We start from the raw sequence: 6854 nt of genomic DNA, 5'->3' as shown, positions 1-6854 counted from the left end.
AGACTAGGAACAAACATTTGGTAATACCATCTCAGACAAGAGTCTTATAACAAAAGTTTATAGAATACTCCTGAGCCTCCAACAAGAAAAAGACTGATAACTCTTTTCAATTGTTTTATATGTGTCTCAAAGTTGGACAAGAAATATGGTTGCAGAAGAAACAATGCCTTTGATTTGTGTGATATGGACAAAGAGTATTAGCTATATCATGGACTACAAAAAAACACAAGAAAGTATGTCTTAGAAGAAGTTCAACCAGCGTGGCCCTTAGAGTCAAAGTTGGTGAAAGTCCTTACACTCTTCGGACATCTTGTCTGAAAGGGCTAGTTCATAGAAAATACATCATAGTAGGAAATGTTGAGATTCAGCGAAAGAAATTAAGAACTACCATAAGACAGATGAACAGAGACTCTAACTTGTAATGAGGGTAGTACAGTATATGGCAAGGTTTTAATCTGCTTTTCATAGAGTCACTATTAGTGGTAGTCAACTCAATAACATCCAATAACAATAACAAACTGGCTGTGAATTTCCAAGTTCTTTTCTCTCCAAATTCAGAAAATCTTGTCCTATCACCTTTTTTAAAATCATTTTTTATTCTGTTTTCCATTTGACTTTTGTTGTTTGTTTATGATTTTCTGTCTTTTTTTAACCTTATCTATTTTACCTTAATATCTTCAGTTTCATCAAAATATCCATAGGTATAAGTTATTCCTAATAGCTACTCATTTGGAATGTACAAACCCTTTTATGGAAAAATGTGTTCATCTTATTTTGTTTTCTTTTAAAATTACTATGCTTTCAAATTCTCATGCTTTCATCAATTATAGTCTTCCTTTATCTATTTGTCTTTCTGGGACATCAGTTAGATATATTTTAACATTTTCACTGTTATTCTCCCTATCTACCAGATTTCTGAATTTGACTTTGTAATTCACAAATTTGCATTCAACCATATCTCATGTACCTATAGAATTCTGTATAAAACCTCTCACATTTTTCACATCTAATATTTGTATTTGGTTCCTTTTGATGTTTTCATATTATATTCTCTATAAAGTTTAGTTAGTTGTTGTTGTGTATCACTGAGTCAGAACCATCTCTTAAGTGACCCTCAATCAGGATTTCAGAGGCAGTTAATCACATGGGAGGAGATTGCCCATCCATCTCCTGTGGAGCAGCTGGTGGGTTTGAAAAACATTCCTTCAGGACAGCAGTGCAGCTTCTTGCCACTAGGCCACTTAGAGCTTTCTATGTAGTTGTTTGATTTAATACAATTTGTAGCATAGCACATATTTCTCTTTTAAAATAAAGACACTCTGACAACTCCTCATTATCTTGTTTTGTGAACTTTTCCCTGGAGTTTACTGGCTTTTCTGCCAAATAATGTACCTTGGGGAAGTCTGGGCACAATTTTAGTTAGCTGCTTTTTTTTTTTTTTTAATGAGCTTCAGGGGTAGTGCCAGAGGAGTCTCAGAGTTAATTCAGGGGAAACCAATAGTAATATTATTTAGCATCTTTTTCTTAACATTTTCAACTTTGAATTGTGATGCTAGAGAAGAGTACAGCCCATTGCAGCAATTACCATGTCAACAGATCTAGTTGAGGGTCTTTCTCTTCTTCAGTGACCCTCTACCCTTCCCAGTATCATGTCCTTCTCCAAGGAATAGCACCTCCTAGCAACATGTCCAAAGTGTGTGTGGTAAAGCCTTATGATTCTTCATTCCAAAGACCACTACTGCTGCACTCTTTCCAAGATATACCTGTTTGTTCAAATTCCTCTCCATCCATCATGACACTGTCTATAGGTTCAGTGCTAAGAATCTTTGTTCTTGACATTGAGATGCAATTCATACCGAAGGCTCCATTCCTTGATGTTCTGTAAAAAGTGCTTCAAGTCCTCTTCACTTTCTACAAGCAAGGTTGTGTCATCTGCATAATGCAGGTTATTGATGTTATTGTCTCTCATGTGTCAGAAAGTCTAAGGATGACACAGGATAGAGCAGGGTTCAGACATTTTGTTCATATGGTCTCTATGAGTTGTACTCAACTCAACAGCACCTGACAACAAAAATGGACAGCCAAGAGTACAAATAGGTCTGTCTCAGAGAGGGTAAAGCCAAGTTTCCCCTTGGAGGCAAAGATTTTGAAGCTCTGTGTCATATAATTTGGACATGTGGCGAGGAGGGATCAGTCTTTGGAAAATGACATCATGCTCAGAAAGGAGAGAAAAAACCCACATGAGATGGATTGACAGGATAACTAGGGCAATGGGGGGTAGGTAAGTTGGAGTAAGTGAAACTGGCTTAGGATAGGGCAGGCTTCAGAGGGTCACTATGTTATGTGACTTGACAGCACGTAACAACAAAGTTGGGGAATAGAGACGAAATACCCCATGAGATTTTGAGGAGCAATAAGTCAATCAGCTGGTGGATTCCAAGTCACAATGACTGTCTATCAAATTATTAAGGGGAGGAAACTATTCTCTTATATGGAATCATCCATGGATTTGAACCCTCAAGAGATATCCATCCTTTTGATTATGGCACAACAGATTATGGACTATGTCACTAGATATGGGAGGGAAAACACTTTTATTATATAAATGCAGAAGGTTAAAGACTGCAGCGTTCTATATGAATTGAAGATCAACATCAAGGAAACAAAGATTCTAACCACTGGGCCAATTGGCAGCATCATGAGAGATGGTAAAGTTATTGAGATTGTTAATAGCTTGAGTTTGCTTGGCTTCACAATCAATGCTCTAGGTACCTGCTGCTAGGAAATTAAAAGATGAATTGCATTGGAAAAGTCTGCTGTCAGAGACCTCTCCAAAGTAATGGAGAGCAATGATGTCAGTCTGGAAACTAAGATGTGTCTAATATAGGCCGTAGTCTTTTCAATTTCATGTGATGCATCAGATTCTGGACAGTGACTAGGGATAATAGAAGGAAAATTAATGCCTTTGAGTTGTGGTTCTGGAGAAGAGTATTGAATATTCCATGGACTGCTAGGAGAACAAACAACTTCATCCTGAAGTGGGTGATGCCAGGCTGCTCCTGAGGCAAGGATTCTGAAACTTTGACATATTTTGGATATGTTATAAGGAGGGACCAGTCCTTGGAAAGGGACATCATTCTTGGGAGGGTGGAGGGGCAGCACAAGAGAATAAGACCTTCAATGAGATACATTGATTCAATGACAGTGATAATGGAGGTAGATGTGTCAAAGACAATACGATTAGCAAAGGATAGAGCAGGGTTTATGGCTGTTGTACATAGGGTTTCTATGAGTCACAGGCAACTCAATGACACATAGCAACATCTATATTATCTATATCTACATTCATATCATCTATATCTATATATCTGTCTCTGTTTCTATCTCTATGGATCTATATATAATCTATATATCATGCATATGTACAGAGAGCATGCTTAGAATGCTAGAATTCCAGATACAATAAACTTTATTGTTATTGTTGTTGTTATGTGCCATTGAGTTACCTGTGACTCATAGCAACCTTATGTCCAAAAGCCCTAACCCTGCTCTATCCTGTGTCAGTCTTATTGTCTCTGACACACATACCCCCATTACCTGTTACTGAATCAATCATTCTCCTTGAAGGTCTTTATTAATTGAACATTTTATGTTAATCTATACTCATTAAATATATCTTGACGGTTCTTTGGTGGATCACAGATTAAGTGTTGGTCCCTGACAGAATAGCAATCCAAATATGCCATGAGAGGAAGACATGACAGTTTTTTTTTCCCAAAAAAACTAGAGTTCTAGAAAACCTAAGTGGAAATTCCACTCTGTATTCAAATGTCAACGTGTGTCAGACTGATTGGAAGCAACGGTTTTATACATCATTGTTGTCGTTAGGCGTTATCAAGTCAACTACAGCTCATAGTGACCCTATGAGCAATGGATCTGAACTTTGCTCTAGCCTGTCCTTCTTAAGTTAGAATTGAAGATTGATATTTTACTTTTTAAATAATAACTCACTTGCAGGTTTATTTCAAAAAAATGAAATTTGTAAATATTAATATCCTTGGATCTTTATTTTGTACTGTTTCAGACTCTTGTAGTTTAATGAACTGTTTGAGTAATTTGAGAAGGCAATTCTAAAAATGTGTCAGGGCTTATTTAATTGCCATTCAACATTAATGCATGCTGATAGATGCCTGTTCTGATTCAAGTTTTGCGTGCCATTAAGAAATAATGTGCTTGTACATATTCATTGTTATAACTGTCCTATTACAACAACTGGCTATCAGTAATGTCAAAACAAAGATTCATTACAAATAGGCTAATTCATTTTAGTAAGAATTTCACTGTGTGACCCCATAAACCATTCAATTTGACTTGCCAGCTGAAAATGAAAAAAGGGTTCTCCCACTACACTTTTTACTTCTTATAAAGAAATAGTGGATGTGAGCAGTCTTGCCTTCACTTTTCTTACCTCATAATTCATTGTTCTGTCTATAACTACATTCTTAAATTGAATAGCACAATATATGAATATGTGGGTGGTTTGTATGTGCTCAAAATTATTCTGAAGGCATATATTGACAGAAGCCCCAATTTATCAATCATATTTCAAATAACTACTATAGAGACCTTCAGTAGTAGCTCTGTTCATTAAATTTTTAGACACATAATTGGCATTATAGATCACTGAGTATCACTACAAATTTTTCTTCATTCCTGAAAGCTATGCAACAAAGTTGCATTTTATCATAACACCCATTCAAATTATATGCTGTGCAAATAATCATAGAAGTTGGACTATATAGAGAAGAATACAGCATCAGGATTGGCAGAAGACTCAACAATCTGCAATATGCAAATAGGACAACCGTGCTTGGAGAAATAGGAAAAAAACTTAAAGTGCTTACTGATAAAGCACAAAGACTTTGAGTTCTTATAAGTAAATAGTAGGTGTGAGTAATCTCACATCCAGCCATTAATACTGTAGATTATATCTCAACATAAAGGACAAATTTCACATTACTGTACAAATAAACATAATGATAGATGGAATAAAGAAATTTCTAATGATTTTGTGTTCGTTGGATCTACAGCCACATCCATAGAATAGCCATCAAGAAATCAAAAGGTAATTAACAATGTCTTGGTAAGACGGTGGACTAGATACACAGCAGCCCACAATCTCTCCACTATACTAGAACAAAGGACAAGTGTGCTAATCTTAGAACCCTGAATTTTAATGGAAAAGATAAAGAAGTAGGACGTGTGTCAGGGATGTATCCTGTCACTATTCCTTTTAAATTTTTATGCAGAACTGATCATTCAGGAGGCTTGGCTTTATGAGGAGAAATGTGGCATCAAGTTTGGAGAAAGACTCATCAACAATTTATATTATGCAGATGAAAAAACCCTGCTTGCAGAAACTGAGGCAGACCTGAAGCACTTGCTGCAGAAGATCAAGGACTGTAGTCTTTAAAATGGATTGAAACTCGACATCAAGAAAACAAAGATTCTCACTACTGGGCCAAAAGGCAGCACTATGATAGATGGAGAGAAAAAAAATGAGGTCGTTAAAAGTTATTTCAGCTTGCGAGGCTCCACAATCAACACGCTTGGCACCAGCAGTCAGGAAATCAAAAGATGAATTGCATTAGGGAAATATGCTGTCATGGACCTTTTCAGAGAACTGAGAAGCAAAGCCATCAGTCAAGAGACTAAGGTGCACCTCATTCAAGCCATTGTCTTCATAATTACTTGCTATGCATCAGACAGCTAGACAATGACTAAGGATGACAGAAGAAAAATTGATGCCTTTGAGTTGTGATGCTGGAGAAGAGTCTTGAATATACCATGGAGTGCCAAGAAAACAAGTAAGTCTGTCTTGGAGAAGGTGAAATAATTTTTTTTTCCTTTGAGGCAACATTTTGAAGCTCTGTCTCATATACTCTGGGCATGTGGCCAGGAGAGACCAATCCTTGGAGAAGGACATAATGCTTAGAAAGGCAGAAGGACAATGCAGGAGAGGAAGACCTTGGTTGAGATGGACTGAGACGGTAACTAGAGCAATGGGAGTAGATATTTCGGAGTCAGTGAGACTGGCTCACGAAGGGCAGGCTTCAGAGCTGCTGTATATAGAGTTGATATGAGTTGCAGGAGACTCGATGGCACATAACAACAACAAGTTTAAACATTGATTTAAAGAAGAAACCAAATGAATACATGGAATAAGGAAATAGACAAAGCTGTGAATTATAAATTTCTTGGTATTGCATGTGACCATTTCTAACATTTTCAGACAAATTTATAAACAGTGTGGTATTGACACCAGCAGTGGGCTGATAGTAAAACATATGTGCTATCCTCTTTATTCTTTATTCTCCATTTGTCTTTCCCCAAGTCACTGACAAAATTCCCTCCATTCTTCTAGTCCTGCCTGAAGCTATGCTGGCTGCATTTTTAATTTGTCCCTGGTAGTAAAATGCACAGTTCTACATTCAGAGACTCTCTCAAGGTGCCTGCAGTCTTTACAGTGCCTGGTCTGCAGTCGGTCTCTCAACTGGTGGAGGTACCACCTCTAACTGGGATCCTTGCTTCTCATTGGGCGCTCTTGTGAATTCTGCACTCGGCATGCCAAGAGCACATGCATTTGTTGATTTTGGACATCCATGGTTGTCAGTGACTATCTCTTGATGCCAGTTCCTGTTGTTAGGTGCTGTCAAGTATGAATCATATGACCCTATGAACAGTGCAGCTGAGCCCTGAACTATCATGTGCCATCCTCACAATCTCTGCAGTCATTGTGTCAATACACCTGGTTATGTGTCAATACCCTTGATTGAGGGTCTTAATTTCCTATG

The 6854-nt window shown here is 37.3% G+C and overlaps 1 pseudogene; it reads right to left on the bottom strand.

Moving 5' to 3' along the window:
• LOC102856429 overlaps positions 1-6626 on the bottom strand; it is a 106976-nt pseudogene extending 100350 nt beyond the window's left edge.
• Positions 6627-6854: the final 228 nt, after the last annotated feature.

This window comes from Elephantulus edwardii, unplaced genomic scaffold, assembly GCF_000299155.1.
Source record: "Elephantulus edwardii isolate Elephantulus edwardi_28Jun2011 unplaced genomic scaffold, EleEdw1.0 scaffold00047, whole genome shotgun sequence".
Taxonomy (NCBI): domain Eukaryota; kingdom Metazoa; phylum Chordata; class Mammalia; order Macroscelidea; family Macroscelididae; genus Elephantulus; species Elephantulus edwardii.
This window is presented reverse-complemented; position numbering and strand designations above follow the sequence as displayed.